This window comes from Urocitellus parryii, chromosome 6 (assembly GCF_045843805.1).
Source record: "Urocitellus parryii isolate mUroPar1 chromosome 6, mUroPar1.hap1, whole genome shotgun sequence".
Classification (NCBI taxonomy): domain Eukaryota; kingdom Metazoa; phylum Chordata; class Mammalia; order Rodentia; family Sciuridae; genus Urocitellus; species Urocitellus parryii.
In genome coordinates, this window is record NC_135536.1 from 108,809,943 (window position 1) to 108,831,681 (window position 21,739).

The 21,739-nt window shown below is 34.0% G+C and overlaps 1 protein-coding gene across 1 annotated transcript in view; it reads right to left on the reverse strand.

Moving 5' to 3' along the window:
* Positions 1-21,739, reverse strand: part of Csnk1g1 (casein kinase 1 gamma 1) — a 149,468-nt gene that overhangs the window by 100,759 nt on the left and 26,970 nt on the right. The window contains exon 2 of the mRNA XM_026384857.2: positions 10,253-10,299. The gene's annotated coding sequence lies outside the window, so the exon portion shown is untranslated. The remainder of the gene's footprint in view (positions 1-10,252; positions 10,300-21,739) is intronic.

Genomic DNA, 21,739 nt, shown 5'->3' on the forward strand with positions numbered 1-21,739 from the left:
TGTACCACTTGCCCCATCCCTCACCTTATATATCTCTTCATCGTATCCTTTGTAATATCCTTAATAATAAACCAATATATGCATTTCCCTGAGTTCTATGAGTCACTTAATAGAATGAACCCAAGGAAGCGGTTGTAGAAAGAAGCCCTATTGATAGCCAGTCACTCAGAAACAGAGGTAAAACAACTCAGGGCTTAGGAATGACATCTGATGTGTGGGAGAAGGGGTTCATCTTGGCAACTGTTTCCTCATTCTGTGGGATCTGATGCTATCTCCTGACTATGTCAGAACTGATCTGAATTAGGACATGGACAATCAGATAGTGTCCACTGCTGTAGAAATACTTGCTTGCTTGCTGGTTGGAAGAAATCCCCATACCTTTAGGGGTCACAGAAGTCTTCTATGTTGATTATTGAGGTGTGAGAGTAGAAGAAAATCAGTTCTGTTTTCCCAACTCAATACCCTTAAGAAAAAAATACTTTTTGTCACATGTTAAATCCATGTTTATGTTTCACTTTCAAAACCATTCTCCTAGCTGGGCATGGTAGCACATGCCCATAATCCCAGTGGTTCCTGAGGCTAAGGCAGGAGGATTGCCAGCCTTAGAAATTAGCAAGGCCCTAAGCATCATGCAAGATCCTTTCTCTAAATAAAAAAAATAAAAAAGGGCTGAGGATGTAGCATGTAGCTCAGTGTTTACACGACCCTGGTTTCAATCCCTGATACTGGGAAAAAAAAAAAAAAGAATGGAAAAAAAATTCTCCCCCAAACATTTAAGAGAACTGAACAATTACTTGGTTATCATTACTAGCACATAACACAGCAAAAATATCTAGACTGTAAGCTTTCTGAGGACACTAGAGATAGGATATAATCACAGGTACAAAGCTAAGAGCTGACTGTTCAAGTAGGTACATAATCCAAAAATATAATATTTTTGCTTCATTATAATAGTTAAAATTACTGCTTACTCATCTCTTTTTATTGAGATGAGATTAGCAATTACTAGATTTCCTATATGAACAATATAAAGGATCACAAGTTTGAGGCTGGTCTGCTTCAACTCCCTACCCACCACACACACGCAGTAGCTGGGATTACCTGCACCACTATGCCTGGCTTAAAGTTCTACTTCTTTATCACCACCCACTGCTCAAAATGATTTTCCGGTTCCCAATCATAAGCTCTGTAGCTTGTTACTCGATGCTCTTGAATATCAACCATCTTAATCCTCTTTTTAAATAGCTACAACATAGGGTTGATGATGTAGCTCAGTGGTAGAGCACTTGTCTAGTATGCATAAGACCCTGGGTTTAATCCCCAATACCACAAGAAACAAAAACAAAAACTACAATATAAATACAAAGAATACATGCCTTATATCTAGAATGGCCTCTTAACTCTTCTATTTGCATTTAAGGCTTGACTCAAGCTTATCTCCTGGGTTAAACCTTTTATAACCAATTTGTCATTTACACTTGAAACACCACTGTATCAGTCATTTGTCATCCACCATGTACCAGATTATAATTATGCATATCCTAATATCTAATTTGATTTATAAGCTTTTAAGCTTAGGGATCCTGTAATTTCTCCTTTAGTTTCTTACATATAATTAAGGTAGTACTTAATAAATATTAAGTTTAATACTTATGATGGATTTGTTCGAGTATTTGAAAACAGATTTCAGTGACATAATCAAATGTGTACACAACAGAGAACTAGAATTCATCTAGTAAGAAGCTAATATTAATTCACTTAAATTCAGTGTTAAGATATGTTAGGATTTCCATTTCACAAGAATATTATATAGTTTATTTACAGTACTAGTTGGTAACATGTAAAAAAAAAAAGCTTAAGAAGGAGGTTAAACAATATTGAAAGTAAAATTAAATTATACTATAACATTAAAAAAATGATTTCTAAGAACAGCAGCAAAAACCAAACTACGTTTATTTCTTACATTATTATCTGTCTCATTATTTCTAGTCCTTTTTATTCCTCTAAAAAAAGTAGAGGAAAGGGGGCTGGGGATGTGGCTCAAATGGTAGTGCGCTCGCCTGGCATGCATGCAGCCCGGGTTCGATCCTTAGCACCACATACAAACAAAGATGTTGTGTCTGCCGAAAACTAAAAAAATAATAATAATAAATATTAAAAAAAAAGTAGAGGAAAGAAATTATATACACGTAAAAGTATGTGTTTATTTTTCTAATGAATAACCATTTGACAATAACTTGTAACTTATTTATTAAACATGTTACACACTGTGATGAATCAATATTTGAATTTTTATAGTCACAGCAGCAAGTTCCTAAAGAAACCTCAATTCTAGTGGTTCCTATTAATTTAGGTATGATTAAATGAGAAGAAAGATGAGATATTTTTTAAAAGTATGAAACTCCACATATTTTTTGAAATCAAAAGTTATATCTTACTGGTTTGGTGATGTTTGCCTATTCAACACAAAGAAATGATAAATGTGCTAAGCATGGTGACACACACCTATAATCCCAGCTATTTGGGAAGCTGAAACAGAGGCATTTTAGCCTCAGCAATTTAGTGAAAACTTGTCTCAAAACATAAAAAGGGCGGGGGGGGGGGGTGAGTGGTAGAGTGCTTGCCTACCATGCACAAGGTCCTGGATGCAATTCCTTATACTGCAAAAAAAAAAAAAAAAAAAAAAAAAAAAAAAAAAAACAACAACAAAACAAACAAAAAAAAAACTGAAAAAAGAAAAGGATATAAATTAGATATCTCACCAAAAGGTAAACAGATGGGAAATAAGTATATGAAAAGATGTTCAATACATGTCACTGGCAAACTGCAAATTAAAACAAGTGAGATACTATTACACACCTATCAGAATGGTGAAAATCCAAAAAACTGTGACAACACCAAATGCTTAAAGGAGAATACAGAGTAACAGGAACTTTCATTCATTATTGGTGGGAATGCAAAATGGTACAATCAATTTGGAAGGAATTTTAATGATCTTATAAAATTAAACACAATTTTTACAGATGATCCAGTAATCATACTCCTTGGAGTTTACCCAAATGAACTGAAAATTGATGACCCACAAAAACCTGCACATAAATGCTTACAGCAGTATTACTTATAATTGTCAAAAAACCCTCAAAATCAAGGATACTTTTAATAGGTCAATGGATAAACAGACTGTGGTAAAGCCATGCAACAGTATATTATTCAACAATTTAAAAAAAAAGCAAAATCACTAAAAGACATGGAAGAAAGTTAAATGCTTATGGCAAAGTGAAAGAAGCCAATTTAAAAAGGCTAAATACTATATAACTCTATGACATTCTGGAAATGGAGACAGTAAAAAGATGATTGATTGCCTGGTGAAAAGAGGGGACAGAGGGATGCCAAGATGAATGGTTGGAGCACAGGAGATTTTCCAGTCGGTGTAACTATTCTATATTAATATTGGCTCATCAACTGTAAAAAAAACACCACACCAATGGGATATTTTAATAGGGAAAAATAAAGTGGGGAGAGAGAGAAAGAGAGTAAGAATATGGAAATTCTGAACTTTTCATATAATTTTTCTGTAAACCTGAAATTGTTCTTACAAACTAAAAATAAGTCTATTAATTAATATAGCAATAATTTCATCTAAAAACAGCACCAAGAAACTAAAACTACTTAGGAATCTATTTATATAATACATATAGGATTGGGAATGTAGCTCAGGGATAGGGTGCTTGCCTAGCATATGTTAGACCCTGAGTTTAATCCCTTGCACTGCAAAAATGAAAAAAAAAAACATATAAAAACATTTGTGCTCAAAATTATAAACTACCATTGAGAGAAATTAAAAATCTATGTATGGGAGCTGGGGATGTGGCTCAAGTGGTAGCGCACTCGCCTGGCATGTGTGCGGCCCGGGTTCGATCCTCAGCACCACATACAAACAAAGATGTTGTGTCCGCCAAAAACTAAAAACTAAAAATATTAAAATTTAAAAAATAAATAAATAAAAATCTTTGTAACTGGAGAGACTGAAGGGTGTGTTCAGGGATTAGAAGTTGTGATGACAATTTTCCTTAAAGACAAATTTAATGCAACTCATATCAAAATCAATAACATGGTTACAGGGATTAAAACACTGATTAAAAAGTATATATGGAAACTGCAAAATAAGTCTATTTTGTTATAGCAGCTAGAAAACTAACACTTGTCGCAACTGCTACGATAATCTTTACACACATGTATATAATTTTATATGCATATAACATACGTATACAATTTTTAATATGTATACATATACAATATAAAAAAAAGAACATATGGAAAAGCAAAGGACACAGAAATAGCCAAAACAATCTTAAAACACACAGAAAAGGACAAATTCTGTATGATTCCACTTATATGAAATACTTAAGAGTAGTCAAAATCATGAAAACACAAAATGGAAAGGTGGTTGCCAGGGACTGAGGAAAAGTGGAAATCAGGAGTTTTATAGATATACAGTATTAGTTTTATAAAATGAAAAAATTCTAAAGCAATATATAACATTGCTGTTGCATGCCAGTGTGAATATGATTAACCTTATGGGTCTGTACACTTAAAAATGGTTACCAGGGTAAATTTTATGTTATGTGTTTTCCTACTCCAATTAAGAAAAAAATCAGAATACAAAGTTGGAAGAATCTACTAATTTCAGAACATATTTTAAAGCTGCAATCATTAATACACACCTGTTATTCCAATTATACAAAGCTCAAGAACAGGAAAAATTAACCTATGGTGAAAGAAACCAGAAGTATTTGCTCATAGAAAGGTGGGTGTTTAATGGAAGAGAACACTAGTCTAATGAATATCCACAGGTATATGTATTTATCAAAACTCACCAAAATGCTGGGCATAGTGGCACACACCTGTAATCCCAGTGGCTCAGGAGGCTGAGGCAGGAGGATTGCAAGTTCAAAGTCAGCCTCAGCAACTTAGCAAGACCCACTAAATAAAAAATAAATAAGGGCTGGGGACATGGCTAAGTGCACCTGGATCAATTACAACCCACAAACTCACTAAAGTATTTTTTTTAAGATCTATATGATGAAAAAAAATCTGTATAACATACTTCAATCTGTGTAACATACTTCCACAAATAAAAATACATAGGTCCACTGTAGGGAGGGATGGGGGGAAGGGCAGTATTGTATATCTGATGGTGAAAAGGGTGAGGAGGGCTGGGGATGTGGCTCAAGTGGTAGCGCACTAGCCTAGCATGCGTGAGGCAGTGGGTTCAATTCTCAGCACCACATAAAAATAAGATAAAGACATTGTGTCCACCTAAAACTAAAAAATAAATATTAAAAAAAAAGAAGAAGAAAAGGGTGAGGAAGGCAGCACATGTGGTCAGAGCCCAAGCATGGAAAGTACAATCCAGCATGCTATATTGGCACATGCACAAGGTGAGGATGGCATCCATGTGAAAGAAGAAGTCTGGAACAGAGTATTGGAACCCAAATAGAGTAAGAAGAGTAGCAATGAGAGAGTAGTTATATACAGGCAGAGTGACTAAATAGGTAACATATTGAGCACAATTATGGTCAAATTTCTCAGTATAAAAGAATTTTAAAAATGGAAAAAGAAATAACCTAGAATGAAACGTGGTGCTGGATGTGCATCAGAAGTATCAAAGTAAACTCATTTCGTTTTATAAACACACAACAGACAAATATAGCAATAAAATAATTACTATCTCCCTAGCTAGGTGTAGTGGCGCATGCCTGTAATCCCAGTGGTTCAGGAGGTGGAGGCAGAAGGATTGCGAGTTCAAAGTCAGCCTCAGCAATTTAGCCAGGCACTAAGCAACTCAGTGAGACCGTCCATCTCTAATAAAATACAAAACAGGGCTAGGGATGTGGCTTAGTGTTTGAGTGCCCTGAGTTCAGTACCCAGTACCCCCCAAAAAAACCATCTCTATCCACTAACAGGACCTGAGGGGAGCAATACCCAATAGCAATGAACATATCTGACAAACACCAATCTCAAGTAAAAGGACCGAGGGATCCTTAGAGAAATGCTAAGTTTAGAGTTGAGGAAGCTAACAGAGTATAACATGAGCCTAAAACATGAAAATAAAGAAACAGTCAATGAATGATAGTAATATGTCAAAAGAATACATATGCAATCTTGTAGGGAGGGCTCCTACTGACCAAATGTGAATATCAAAATAAATGATACATAAGATTATAACCCACCCAATAAAGGAGTAAATCAAAAATTTATAAGATACAGTTGAATAAATTACAAGTTTGATTAGTAATGTGATATTTACTTAAGACTTGAATTAACTTTTCCTAAAATATTTAGCATAATTTTTAAGTGGATCCTTTTTCTATATATAATATTGGGGCAACTGGCAATATTTTTTAAAGGGAGTCTGAGGATTGGATTTACTGTGGTTATTTAGGAAATACATGCTAAAATGCTAGGACTTTTGGGATATTTTGTTAGGGGAGAAAATGTTCTTTGTACTGTATTTGACAAAAATGCATTGAAAACATTGTCTACTTAATCTGTAATATTTATTTTTAATGTATTTTTCTTTATAATGTTCATCTTTGGCAGTCACTGGATCCTTCCCCTGAAAAAGTAAATTAAAATAAAATTAATGGCTTTAGGTTTATGTCTTCAGTTCTCTTACTTTTTCAGTAAAAAGAACTAATCTCATTCCCATAATCAGTCACCAGCTATGTTTTCAGACTACCTGCACATTTTACAAATAAGTAAAAAAGTTGGGTTAAAATATGATGACACTTTATTTTCCCTCTAGTTCTATCATTCGTTTACTCTCATTTTATTTGTTTTGTGATTTCATCAACTTAGGAGGGTTCTCACTCTCTAGCAGCTCTTTTTACTTTACTCTGCTTAGATACCACAATCTATAATTTCTATCACTATTCGGCCAAAGCCTCCATCGTGTGTGAATCTTACTACTGATTATATATGCTGCTGAGTACTGTCAGAGAAATATGTTACAACTGGTACCATTATAAATATGTGGTCTCCTAATTCACCAGAATCCTGAACAGTGCTATACAGTTTTTCTGGTGTTTCCTTATCCTTAGCAGGTGATCCTATATTTCATTTAAGAAATAAAAGCCACCTATTAGCCAGGTTACTACTGGGAGAGGTATGGGCTGATATGCCATTTAAAAAGAATTCTTACAGTATTTCAAATTTTAAGTAAAAATTAATCATAATACATTTGTACTCCTTCAAATCCCATTTTAAACAATCTATAAATAGAAAATTATATTGACCAACTTATACAGTTATATTATGTGCATATGGCAATAAATAAATTCCACTATTATAATTATAATGCACCAATAAAAATATGGCAAAAGGGTAAAAAAAATCATTAAAATCTTGCTAAAATATGTCATAATCATACATATATCAGTGAATATATGTAGCAAAATAAAAAGAAAAATTTTAATAGAATGTGCAGCCCAATCTCACCTACCATTACACCCAATGGGAGAAATGAATTTTATTCCCTCAGACTCTGTTCACAAGGGCTCTTATTGTATAGAATCTCATAAGAAATATAATTTTAATGTTTAAAGATATGCATGTATTTTTCATAAAATGTAGCTGTAGAACACACAACAATTTCATCTGGTGCTCAACTAGAAAACAGAATTTGATCCAACACTGGAAGAAAAACTGACCACACTAGACTTATTTAAAGGCAATATGTGTGTTCCTGAAAAATATATGTGACCATACATGATATTAATCTCATGTCATGAGCTGAGATCCAAATCATGAGTAAGATCTGACTCTTATATATTGATGAGGCCATTTACCAAGTATTATTATTAATGAGAAACTAGAATCAACTTAATGTCCTTGACTAGGAGAATTGTTAAATTCCAATGTACCTATGCTGTGGAACATTAAGTATATAGCTGTTGGAAAGAAAAAGGGAGATCTATGTCTTAGTGTGGAAAGAGTAAAAGGGTAAAAGGGCCTACTGCAGAATAAAATGTATAGTATGATCCTGCAAAAACAAGTAAAATAAAAACAAATTAATACTAAATTCTTTTGCAAACACTCTGTCCACGAATATGTTTGCACATACTTCGAAGTCTGTAAAAATTAACAGCAGTTTACTTTTGAGGGATAGGATCAAAAGGAAAAGAATGAAACTTTTTTAGTAATTTTTTTCCAACTTTTTTAGTAATTTTTTTCCTTTGTCAATTGCTGGGGATAGAACCCAGGGTAGATCCTTCCAGATCTGGTACTTGCTCACTTTTCCAGCTTCATTTCTGTTAATTCCTCCCCTTATATTATATGTTAATGAATATTCAAGTACTTCAATTCTTCCAAATGGCCCTGGATCCTTCTTTATCCTGCTCTTCATTATGTTAACTTATGGGCATATCTAACTTTCATCTTAAATATCTTTTACCTAATACAAACAATTACAGTACTACTTGAGTACCTACCAATAGCACTAATAAGGTACAATGTAATTGTTTATGCACCTGTGTATTAACTTTGTGAAGGCAGGAACTATTTGTTATCACATTCTCCATTTTATTCACTGGGCCTAGCACAGTTAGTTCTCAAATATTTAGTGATTAAAGAGAAATACAAATGAATAATTGACTTCCCAATTCTGTTCTCAACTAATGAACAGAAATTCAAATTACAAAGATCCTAATTCCTATCATCATTCTGAGAAGGATAAACATATTACAAATATCATGACAATTATATCCTGCTTTAATTGTCTGCAATGTTATCATTATTAAAAAGACAACAGCCTGAGAAAAATAAATTTTCACCTATATGTCATAAGAGACCATCAAAAGCTGAAAAATAATGACCAAGATAATGGTTTTATTTCAGATCCAATTCTAAGTATTCTCTTGTGGGAGTTTCTCTGACATTATAAATATTTAGTTCCTATGTATTTTTCCAAGCCATGAGAAACAATTATTTAATTTAGGCACAAAGTTGATAAGGTAGAAGACCAATGCCAAAAATCTGCATTTTTATTCTCGGCCCCAACACCAATTTGTTTTCCTCCATTCAATTCACCTTCTATAATAGAAAAAGGGACATACCTAAAATATACAGTACCTTGCACTGGAAGAAAAACAGATTTAATTGAATTGAAGAAGATATACATATGTACTTTTTTGTATTACTTCTACATAAATGAATCCTACAGAATGACAGCAATTATTGAAGGAGCTTGAATCATGTCCAGATGTCAAAAATAAAAACTACAGCACCTACATTTATTTAAAGTGTTCCTAAGTCAATCAATAAATATTTAGTGAGTGCCTCCTATGTGCCTAAAAACTGGTAAGGTTAGAACAGTGAACTCAACATGTACAATTCCTCTGCTTATAGAGCTTACAGTGTAGAATGGACATCACAAATAACCACAGGAATAAAAGTATTACAAATCTGAACTATGGTGCAAATTAAACAGAGTTGCTGAAAGAAAGCTCATATTGCAGTTTTGGTACTAGAGATTAAACTCACAGGTGCTTTCCCATTGAGCTACATCTCCAGCCCCATTCATTTTTTTAATTTTGAGATAGGGTCTCATTCAATTACCAAAGATGACCTCAAACTTGTGATCCTCGTGCCTCAGTCTCCTGAGTCACTAAGATTGCAGGCATGTGCCACTATGACCAGCCTGAAATAAAGATTATGGGTGAGTCAGAACAAGTTTTAGATAGAGGGTGGTAAGGACTTTATGAGAAGCCAATTTTAAACAGTGTCCTCAAGATGAGAAGGTACCAATCTTGTCAAGAGCTAGCGACATAGCCTTGACACAGAAAGATTAATAGCCTATAAAGAAAGGCTGCTGGTGAACGAAAACCAAGGAAATGGGGATTATAGTGAGCAAGGTGAGGAGATAGCAGGAGTTCACTATTCAGTCCTTTCTGTAGGTCACTGATAGCAATGAAAAGTCATTTAAGCAAGGAAATGACATTTATACTTAAAGGAATGTAGGCATTTACATTTTACAAATGACTGAGTGTTGTGTGACCTGTTCAATGGAGTCAACCTGGATGTACCTGCCTTAGTAAAGACAATCATCTCTTTTCATAAAGGAAATTAAGGCTCAGAAAATGTATGGTCACTGTGTGAAAGTCCAATCCAGCCAGAGAAGTCCAAATCCTGAGCGCTATAGTCCTTCTTCCACACTTATCAAACGACCCTGCTTGCCCACTCACTTACTCACCCATTCAGCCCCATTGAGTCAAAAGTGTACTGGCCTCAACTGTCCTCCTGAAATAATAAAAAACAAATGTGTGTGGTAATTTTTAAATATTTTCATAAATATTTTACCAGGCAGCCTAATCTTCCCTCCCTTAAATACCTCAGTTTCTTCTATTTCCCATGTTCAATTTAATAGTACATTTATGCCCTCTTTCTGTGGCAAAATTTCTCTTTGAGGACATATTTGTGTTTTTTTAAGTAGTTTTATTGACTTCAGCTCACATATCATATAATTCATCTACGAAAGCACACCTCTGTCTTAAAAATAATTTTTGAACAGGAGATTTCAAATTTAGTCTTAGTCCACAGTTAGTGCAATTAATTTAATCTAATCAGCTACTCTAATTGCTTTATACATTTCATCACTTGATAGGGTGGGCAGGGAGCTGTACATCTGAAAAGGATTTTATAAGACTAAATGACTGTTATCTTACCTTTGGACCTTACCTCTAAATCTTATCTAAGTTTGGTAGAGGGACTTCTTCTATTAGAAGCTTTTCTCAGAGAGGAGGGAAAATACTAATTTAAATGTGTATTTTTTCAAATGATCAATATAAATAAATTATATACAATTTTTTTAATAGCTGTGCTATTGTAGTCTCAACACACAAACCATGTACCCAATTAACTTTCTTTTCCCTGTGACTTACTAGTAGGGTTTATTCAAACTGTATGTGGTTCTAACAGTATATGATACTCTCTGAAAGGATAGTTGCAAATGATTTTCTTTCTATATGGTCTAAATTGTATTATTACTGGAAGACGTTTATCAAAATTTGTAACATGAAATTAGAGAAGTAATCTGATTTCCATCACCCCAATAAAATTTTCTCTGCGATTCTTTCTTTAATGCTACTACTACTAGTAGTAGTAGAAGCAGCAACAGCAGTATTTTTGGCTAACTCATTATACTATATTGGTTTGGAAAGTGGTTAGGCTGAAGGGCTGGTAGGCATAAAACTGTGTTTATATCATGTTTCCTAAAGAAAATTTACTATGTAAAAATGTAGACACATTCAGGTTCAACTTTATTGTGAAGTTTAATAAAATCTGGTTTTATTCAGATTCTCATCCAATTAGATTTTGAGTTGACTTCTTGCTACTTCATAAAGCTTGTCACATTTGGACTGGGGTTGTAGCTCAGTGGAGAGCACTTGCCTAGCACATGTGAGGCACTGGGTTTGAGCCTCAGCACTTCATTAAAAAAAAATAAATAAAGGTGAAAACAAATTGTTACATTTCATTTTTATCAAACTACATGTATCTTCCAACTATTAATAAATCTTACATACTTTCAAAAATGTACCAGGCACTGGGAGGCACACCTATAATCCCAGAGGTTTGGGAAACTGAGGCAGGACGATCCTGAGTTCAAAGCCAGCTTCAGCAACTTAATAAGGCCCTAAGCTACTGAGGGAGATCCTGTCTAAATAAAATATTTAAAAGTCTGGGAATGTGGGTCGGTGGTTAAGTGTCCCTGGGCTCAATCCCTGGAAACAAAAATATTAAATTAAATTAATTTTAAAAATAACAATGTGACATCCTAAGGATATGCAAAAGAAATAAACCTTTCTTGTTTTTTTTCCAAAAATAGAGTAGTACCTTTGGAACAAATAGGCTCCGAGTGTAATTATTTTAAGGATGCAATATTTGTTTGGATTTTAAATTGTTTGTTTAAGAATTAGATAAATTGGGGCTGGGGATGTGGCTCAAGCGGTAGCGCGCTCGCCTGGCATGCGTGCGGCCCAGGTTCAATCCTCAGCACCACATACAAACAAAGCTGTTGTGTCCACCGAAAACTAAAAAATAAATATTAAAAAAAAAAAAAAAGAATTAGATAAATTTAGGGCTGGGGTTGTAGCTCAGTGGCAGAGTGCTAGCCTTGCATGTGTGAAGCACTGGGTTCAATCCTCAGCACCACATAAAAACAAACAAAATAAAAGCATGCTATCTACCTTTACAAAAGAAATTAGCTAAATTTATAATTTTATCCCCTTATATTTATGTTATAGACATAAAATATACTATCTTTCTCTTGAAAAAAATATAAAAGAAAAATATTGCTTACATAAAGGACTTTTTTCAAATGAATGACAGATTAAGTAGTTGAAGGCTTTTTCTTATTCTCCAGGTAAATCTACTGAAATAGGCACATATCAAGAAATAAACAGATACTGAATGTCACAAGGGATGACTATTGGGAAAGAGTATAGTAGTAAAGTGAACAGTGAGTGTCTCTCCTAACGGGGACAGCTAACTCTTTGAAGCTGCTGAGTTTAGTCATTTAATATTATAGACCCAACACTGCCAAGTCTGATTTTTCAGAAATTTTAATGAAACTTTCCAATTTTTTATGATTGGTTAATTTTTTAATTTTTCTCTTTCTGTTACTGGGGATTAGATGCGCTCAACTATTATACTACATCCCCAGTCCTTTTTATTTTTTGAGACAGGGCCTGGACTTAAACTTGTGATCCTCTTGCCTCAACCTTCCCAGTAGCTGGGATTACAGGCAAGTACCACTGGTACTTGGCAATCTGTTGATAATATTTAAAAATTTCAACACACAACAAGACCCACTGGTGCATGTCTGAAATCCTAGGGTACTGAGGAAGTTGAGACAGAAGACCTACAAGTTTGAGTGCAGCCAGGGCAACACAGGAAGACCCTGTCTCAAAACAAAAAGTAAAAAGGGTTGGAGATGTAGCTCAGTGGTAAAGCACCCCATGGTTCAAACCAGTTCCAAAAGAAAACAAAAACAAAAATTTAAACACTGTCAGAACTACCAGTTTGTAACCTCTGATGTAAAGTTCTTAAAGACAGGTAAGTGGTATACAACTATATTCCAGGATATTCAGAAACTGAAGCAGGAGGATCACTTAAGCCCAGGAATTCGAGACTAGCTTGGGCAACACAGCAAGACTCTATTTCAAAAAATACACAACTTTTAAGATAAAAATAAAGTTTTCAAAGTAAAATATGGATTTTAAAGTAAAAAGGCCAGGGTGGGAACTCATTAAAAAACACAACTATTTAAAATAGAAAGTACCTAGTTTATCCCAGCAATGAAGTCTTAATATGAAAAGTTAAGAATCTGAAATATAAATTATAACTATTGTCTTTCTACAGAGAAGTTCAGAATTGCATGTTTAGTTTTGTTAACTAAATTTAATTTATTTCTGTTTCCTATTCAAGGAAAACTTCCCACATCTCAATTTCAAATCGAAAAAAGAACAATTTAACATTATTATTCTAAGGAAATGAGCTGAGTTCAAAATAAAAGCTTATTCTACAATGAGATAATGAAAGCATTTGTATGCCAAACAGATGGGTTTAAGATATAAAAGGAAAAGGTCATTAGGTATAATATATCACATAAAATTACCATGTGCTGTTGGTTGATGTGAATATTGCTGCTTCTGATAATGGGCTAAGTTCTTTTAGAAAATACCAGGCTATTTTCAGTATAAATGCATTCAGGTTTTTGTCAATAGGAATTAACAGAAAGTAAAATTTTTTATATAAAGTGCTATAAAATGATGGGCTGGAGTTGTGGCTCAGTGGTAGAGCGCCTGCCTAGCATGCATGAAGCAATGGGTTTGATTCTCAGCACCACATATAAGCAATTAAATAAATAAAAGTCCATCAATAACTAATAAAAAATATTTTTTAAAAAGGGAAAATATAAAATTTACTTACAACATGCCTATAAGCTCTTAATATTTCCTGTTTGTCACAGTATCCCTTGCTGCCAACAATGGGCCTAACACATAATAGCTGCTCAATAAATATATGATAAAAGGAATTAATAACACTAATCTTAGTTCATATATCTATCACTATACTAATTGATTGTAGCCTATCAAACTAGATTGTGTAATTGTATGGAACCAGGGGCTGCTCTTTTTCTTATATACCTACAGTGTAGTACTGTGTGAGAGTAAATAAATGTTTAATTGAACTGTTTTCAATTAACTGAAATTCACCTAACAAGTATCCTCAATTAACTAGATCCTATCCCTTTTATTTTACTCCATACTCTAATTACAATAAATTTATAAAACAGGGCTGGGGATGTGGCTCAAGCGGTAGCGCGCTCGCCTGGCATGCGTGCGGCCGGGGTTTGATTCTCAGCACCACATACAAACAAAGATGTTGTGTATACCAAAAACTAAAAAATAAATATTAAAAAAAATAAATTAAAAAAATAAAATTAGATAACAATGAAACCACAATATGCTCAAAACTTATAGTTGATACTGGACATACTTCTTTCTAACCTTCTTTCTTATTTGTTTTAAGCCCAAGAATTCTACAGGATTGAGGATATATGCTACCTGCCATTAATACCTTCCTATATCCCAGAATATGCTTAAAATAATTTAAAGATAAAAGTGTAGATTAAAATAATTAGCTAGGCCTAGTGGTGCATGCCTGTAATTCCAGCAGCTCAAGATGCTGAGGCAGAAGGATCACAAGTTTGAAGCCACCCTCATCAATTTAGCCAGGCCCTAAGCAACTTAGTGAGACCCTGTCTCAAAATAAAAAATAAACAGGACTGAGGTTAAGTGCCCCTGGGTTCAATCTCCAGTACCAAAAAATAAATACAAATAAAAGGTGATATAGATATAACAAACTCAAAAACACAACTTTTATTAAAAAGGAAGTTTACTTTTACTCACAAGTTGGTAATACCTCTATGGAAAATTCACAGTTTTAGTCACATTGCTACAGAAAAAACATCTAATAGAGTAATCCAAAAATGCTGAACTAGCAAAAAGATTTACATTACAATCCTTAAAATTCATAGACTTCTTGGACAAAATCTTCCTTTACATATATTTTATAAATGTCTTGTTAATATATATATGTTTTTTATTATAAAAACACATACTTGGGGACTGGAGTAGTAGCTCGTGGCAGAGCACTTGCCTATCATGTTTAAGGCACTGGGTTCAATTCTCAGCACGGCATATAAATAAATAAAATAAAGGTACACTGAAAGCTAAAAAATATTTAAACAAGAAAACAGAAAAACACGTTTATTACTTTAAAAAAATAGAAATGTGATGAAAGAAATGATAAGTTAAATTTAAAAAAAAGGCTACTGATAAGTTTTTTTCCAATCATATACTAACATTTTTGTTTGCTTTTGGGGGGGATGAAAATACTTATCCATAATAAAACATACTGGTCACTTTAAACATTAGCAAGTGTACAAATTGTATCAATGGTAAATAACAGTATCTATCACTTTAAACATTAGCAAATGTATAATTTGGTTGCATTAAATACATTCACAATACTGTACAACTATCACCATTATCTATGCATAAAATCTTTTCATCTTTCCCAATATCATGTACTCATCAACTACTTCATTTTTCTCAGTTCTCTATTGCCCTGGTAACCTCTATTCTACTTTTTCTATGAATAAGTCTATTTTATGTACCTTATATAAGTGGAATCATACAACGTTTATCCTTCTGGTCTGACTTTACCAAGTATACTGTTTCAAGGTCCCTTCATGTTGCAGCATGTATCAGAATTTCTTTCCTAAGGCTGAATTATATTCCATTGTATGTACATTGCCACATTTTGTTTATCCATTTGCCTATCAATGATCACTTGTGTTGTTTCTTCCTTTTGGTTTTGTAAATGTTGCTGATACGAAAATGTTCTACAGATATCTGTTTTAGACTCTCTAATTCTTTTGGATATATAGGTATGAGTAGCCTTACAAGGTCAAATAATACATAGTTCTATATTTAACTTTTTTTGGACTGTGTTTCACTGTGGCTATACCACTTTATACTCACACCTGCAATATATAATGTTTCCAATTTCTCCACAAACTCACCAATACATGTTATTTTCTGTGTTCTTTTTTTTCTTTCTTTCTTTTAAATAGACATAATAAGGTGTATAAAGTGGTACCTAGTATTACAGATACGCTACTACAGATACGCAATAAGTATCTGGGCATATAAAGATAGACAACTTGGTAGTTAAAAATACTATCTGGAAGCAATAGGGAAAAAAAGTTAAATGTAAGACGGAAGGGGAAAAAAAGAGCTGTAGGAAAGAATTGGGAGTTACAAAGGGATAGTCAATAGAATATAGTCTTAGTACAGTGGGGTTCTATATCAGCATTATGAACATTATCTGACAGTTTGTTAAAAATGTAAGTTCATGGGTCCTAGCTTCGCATCAGATGAATTAGAAACTGGGGGTGAGACTCAACAATCTGTACTTTTAAAAAAACCCCAGATGACTCTGATACACACTAAAGTTTTAAGGCCACTAATGTAGTCTGTAATTTGTCATTAAGTTTAAATAAAAGGAAAGAGGAAGAATAGTAGCACATGCTGACAACTGTCAGAAGTCAAACTGCACAGGACCTAATATGCTAAATAATAAATTAGTAGGAGCACTAAGAGTACTCAACTTCTGAAACTCTGTTTCCCTCTTAATTACCACTATCTTCGGGGCTGGGGCTGTAACTCAGTGGTAGAGTGCTTGCCCAGCAGATGTGAGGCACTGGATCGGATCATCAGCACCATGTAAAAACAAATAAATAAAATAAAGGTACTGTGTCAATCTACAACTAAAAAAAAAAATTGATTTAAAAAAATTGCCACTACCCTCAACAACTGGAGAATTCATTCAAGTTCTTACAGAATATTTCTGAAACTTAACTAGGTACTATGTCCAAAGCACTAAGTTATATTCACACATTTCTGTTTGTTTTGTTCTGGGACTGCTAAGAATGTGTTCTATCAAAACAAATTTTAATATTACATTTTCATTATCATTTAGTTTTAAGTATTATTAAACTTCCATCATTATTTATGCAACCTCAATTGTTATGTAGAAGTGTATTTTTAAACTTACAAACTTTCTTCTTTTTTGAGACAGGGTTTGCCAAAGCTGGCCTCGAACCTACCATTCTCTTGCTTCAGCTTCCCTAATCAATGGGATTACAAGCATGCATCACCTTGCCCACTTATTTTTAAAGTCACCTTTTATTAAAAAACTAAGTTCTAATTTAATTTGTATTGTCTTCAGAGAAGGTGAGCCATATAACAAATACTCTCTGAAATTTGTTGATATTTTCAGGGATACTTTTAATACTCATTATCTCGCATCATCAGAATTTTGTTTGTGTGTTGTGTGTGTGTGTGTTGCTGGGGACCGAACACGCTAGGCAAGCACTCTATTGTTAAGTATAGCATCCATCCCACATTATCAGAAATTTTGGTTTCGGGGCTGGGGATGTGGCTCAAGCAGTAGCGCGCTCGCCCGGGTTTGATCCTCAGCACCATATACAAACAAAGATGTTGTGTCCGCCAAAAACTAAAAAATAAATATTAAAATTCTCTCTCTCAAAAAAAAAAAAAATTCCCCAGGTCTGAATCCTTTGGAATAAAATATAAATTCAAACATTAAAAAAAAAAAGAAATTTTGGGTTCTATAAAGTACTACCATAAGTGTATATATATAATATTGATTCCTCAAAACTTGAATATAATGTTCTATATTCATCCAGTAAGTCTAACTTTTGGGGTTTTTTAATATTTATTTTTTAGGTGTAGATGGACACAACACAATGCCTTTATTTTTATGTGGTGCTGAGGATTGAACCCAGGTCCCGCGGTGCTTGGCAAGTGCTCTAACGCTGAGACACAATTAGCCCCAAACTTTTGTTGTTTTAATGTCAAAACTCCTAGTTTGATGGTAAATTAATTTTTTCTTATAGTTGTTATTTTTGGTTTATGTCTATTGTTCTGGTACAAATAACTTTAGAATTCTAACATCTTCCTAGAAAATGAAAACTTTTTTTTTTTTTTTTTTTTTTTTACAGTTCATTAACATGATACCTTTTGAGGGGCTGGGATTGTGGCTCAGTGGTAGAGCGCTCACCTAGTGCAAGGCCGTGGGTTCGTTCCTCAGCACCACATTAAAAAAAAAAAAAAAAAGATATTGTGTCCTACTACAGCTAAAAAATAAATATTAAAAAATTATGATACCTTTGGGAAAAGGTATCATATTTTATTGAATTTATTGACACACAATGCACATTGGTAGTTGCTCGGAACTCGGGGTGGGATGGAAAAAAATTTTTTAATATATATTTTTTAGTTGGACACAATACCTTTATTTCACCTATTTATTTTTAAGTGGTGCTGAGGATTGAACCCAGGGTTTCGCACGTGGGAGGCGAGCACTCTACCTCTGAGCCACAACCCCAGCCCCAGGATGGAGAAATTTTTGTAATTATATGATGTGGTAAAGACAGCTGGTGTCCTCCCCAATATCCAGTCTTTCCTCTTTTCCTTAGTAAGGAGAGTACAGTTGTATCGTGGACAGTAGTGTGCTGCTCTTAAAAAAACATTTCCTAACTGCCTTGTAGCTAAGTGCAAATGAAGGCGTTGAGTGGAACTTTCAAGAAACTACTTTATAAAATGGCATGATACCTTGCATGTGCTCTATCCACACTCAAACTTTCTTCTACAAGCAATCTTTGAAAGCTAATGCATCAAATAACCATCCTGAACATAAAGTCAATACATGCTAAAGATGGGGATACAGAAACAAAGAAGTATAGTTTGGTGATAAAATTAACCATAATCAGCTCTAGCCTTGCAATCTCTAGTCTCTTCTACGTGGGAGAAAAATGAATGTCTGGTCAGGCGTGGTAGCACATGCCTATAATCCCAGCAGCTCTGGAGGCTGAGACAGGAGAATCACAAGTTCAAAGCCAGCCTTAGCAACTATGAGGTGCTAAGCAATTCAAAGAAACTCCATCTCTAAATAAAAATAAAAACTAGGGCTAGGGATGTGGCTCAGTGGTTGAGTGCCCCTGAGTTCAATCCCCAATACACCCTCCCTGCCAAAAAAAAAAGAATATCTTCTTTAAGACACTGTTATTTCTATCTCTACCCTGCTGCAAAAAGCAATTCCCATCTAAAATATTGATACTATTATTTCAAGGATGATCCCTACTTTACAGTCTATTTTATTACAGATTGAGAATTCCTACTCTAATTAAAACTTAGAAATCCAAAATGTTCCCAAACCCAAAACACTTTGAGCACTAACATGATATAAGTGGTAAATTCCATACCCAACCTCAAAACTCTTTGAAGACTAAAAATATTATATAAATCACTTCAGTATATGTGAATAAGATGTGTACAAAACATAAATTTAGTGTATAGACTTGTGTCTCATCCTCAACAAAACTTCTTGGGCATATGCAAATATCCGAAAGTCTGAAAAATTCCAAAATCTTGAAACATTTCTTGCCCAGGGCATTTCAGATAACAGATACTTGACCTACAATGTAATTATACCAATTTCTTCCCATTTTTATTTTGCCAGAAATATAATTTTCTATTATTTTATCTTCAACTTGCCTCTGTTCTAATTTAAGTTTTAATTTAACACGCTATTTTAATCACATGCAGTTGGCTTATAGTTTTACATACAGCCTCACAATCTTTTGTCTTTTTATTTTTTTTGCAGTACTGGGATTTAACACAAGGACATTTTAATACTAACCTACATCCCAAGTGCTTTTTTTTTTTTCTTTGAGAGAAGGTCTAAGTTGCCTGAATGGCCTCAAATTTGCTATCTTCCGGCCTTATCCTCCTGAATAGCTAAGATTATAGCTGAGCCAATATTTGCATTTTAACTAGAATATTTAATCCACATTCCTTATGATCACTGATATATATGGCTTTATTTCTACCATATTAGTTCTACGATATTTTTGTCCTATACTTTTCTTTCTCCTTTGTTTCCTATTATTTGAGGTCTTCCTCTCCCATTCCACTTGCTTTCCCCACTTGTGATGGGGATCAAACCCAAACACTCATACATTCTAGGCAAGCACTCTACCAATGAGCTATATCACCATCCCTCTATTACAACTTTAATTCTTCCAGGAGCTATTCTTTATCTCAAGAGCCTTAATTTAATCACATTTACAAAGTCTCCTTTGCATTTAAGGTGACCTTCAGGGATTCAGAGGATAAAGTCAAGGACATCTTTGCATGGTCATTTTTATGCTTACCATACATATATGTCAGACCTTTTCAGTCTTTTTCCCACATATCTTATTTTTTTGTTTTTTTTTTTGTTTTTTAAATTTAAAAGAGAGTGAGAGAGAGAGAGAGAGAGAATTTTTTAATATTTATTTTTTAGTTTTCGGTGGACCCAACATCTTTGTATGTGGTGCTGAGGATAGAACCTGGGCCGCACGCATGCCAGGCGAGCGCACTACCGCTTGAGCCACATCCCCAGCCCCACCCATATATCTTAAATAGATATTTTCTAATCTCTTTTGCATTCCTGTACTGCATTCTCAATATTTTTACAACTCTCTTTTAATCTACTTAATATGCTATTAAATCTATCTTTAAATTTATAATTTTAATCATTACAGATTAAATTGCTAGATTATATCGGAGATTTTGGACAATCCCTTGTTATCCAATCATATTTTCAATTCTCCCATTTGTTTCTTTAGGCATATTAAATATATTATATTCAGTATCCAACAATGACAATCCCTGAAGTCTTTCTGGGACTGATTTTGGTGTTCTGTCGTGCTCATTTCCTCAAGTGCTTTGTGAATTTTTAACAGGAAGCTTGGTACTCTGGGATATTATCAATGATAATTCTTTAAGGATTTTGAAAGGAATATTCCTCCAGAAAAAAATCTGGATTCACTTATATCTCTGCCTGGTTATAGTATCAAGCTTAACATTTTAGAACAAGTCTAAGCCTCAAGTTTCTTTTCAAGTCACATATGTAGTGGGGCTCCAATTTTTAATGAAGTCATGTTTCTAATTAAAAATGTTCAGAACAAACTTATTTCTCCAAAAGTCATAGTTAAGGATGAGAGGTGATAAGTTCTCTGACTAGCTCTCTTTGCTAGGCTGATTTTTTGTTTCCTGGCTCCCCTTTTGCAGAGGGTATTCAGCCTTTTTAGGGTTATGATTTTAAGAAGATGAATCTCTGATCTTTATCCCTATATTCATGGCTCCTATCTGCTGTCTCCTAAGTTCTACATGTACCTCTTTAAAACCAATTATGAGAGTCATCTGCAACTAGAAGATGCCCTTAGGGGAGCAGGCACCTGGAGCTTAGTGGTCATTTGGTTTTTTTACCTTGTTTTTTTGCCATCTCAGCCATACTTTTAAAAAAATATTTTTTTCAAATAAATCCATCATTTTTAGGTAGTGAAGAGTAGGAAGACTTTTTTTTTGAGGGGGGGGGGGAGGCAGAGGTAACCAGGGATTGAACTCAGGGGTATTTGACCACTTAGCCACATCCCCAGCCCTACCTTGTATTTTATTTAGAGACAGGGTCTCAATGAGTTGCTTAGCACCCCGACTTTACTAAGGCTGCCTCTGAACTCGAAATTCTCCTGTCTCAGCCT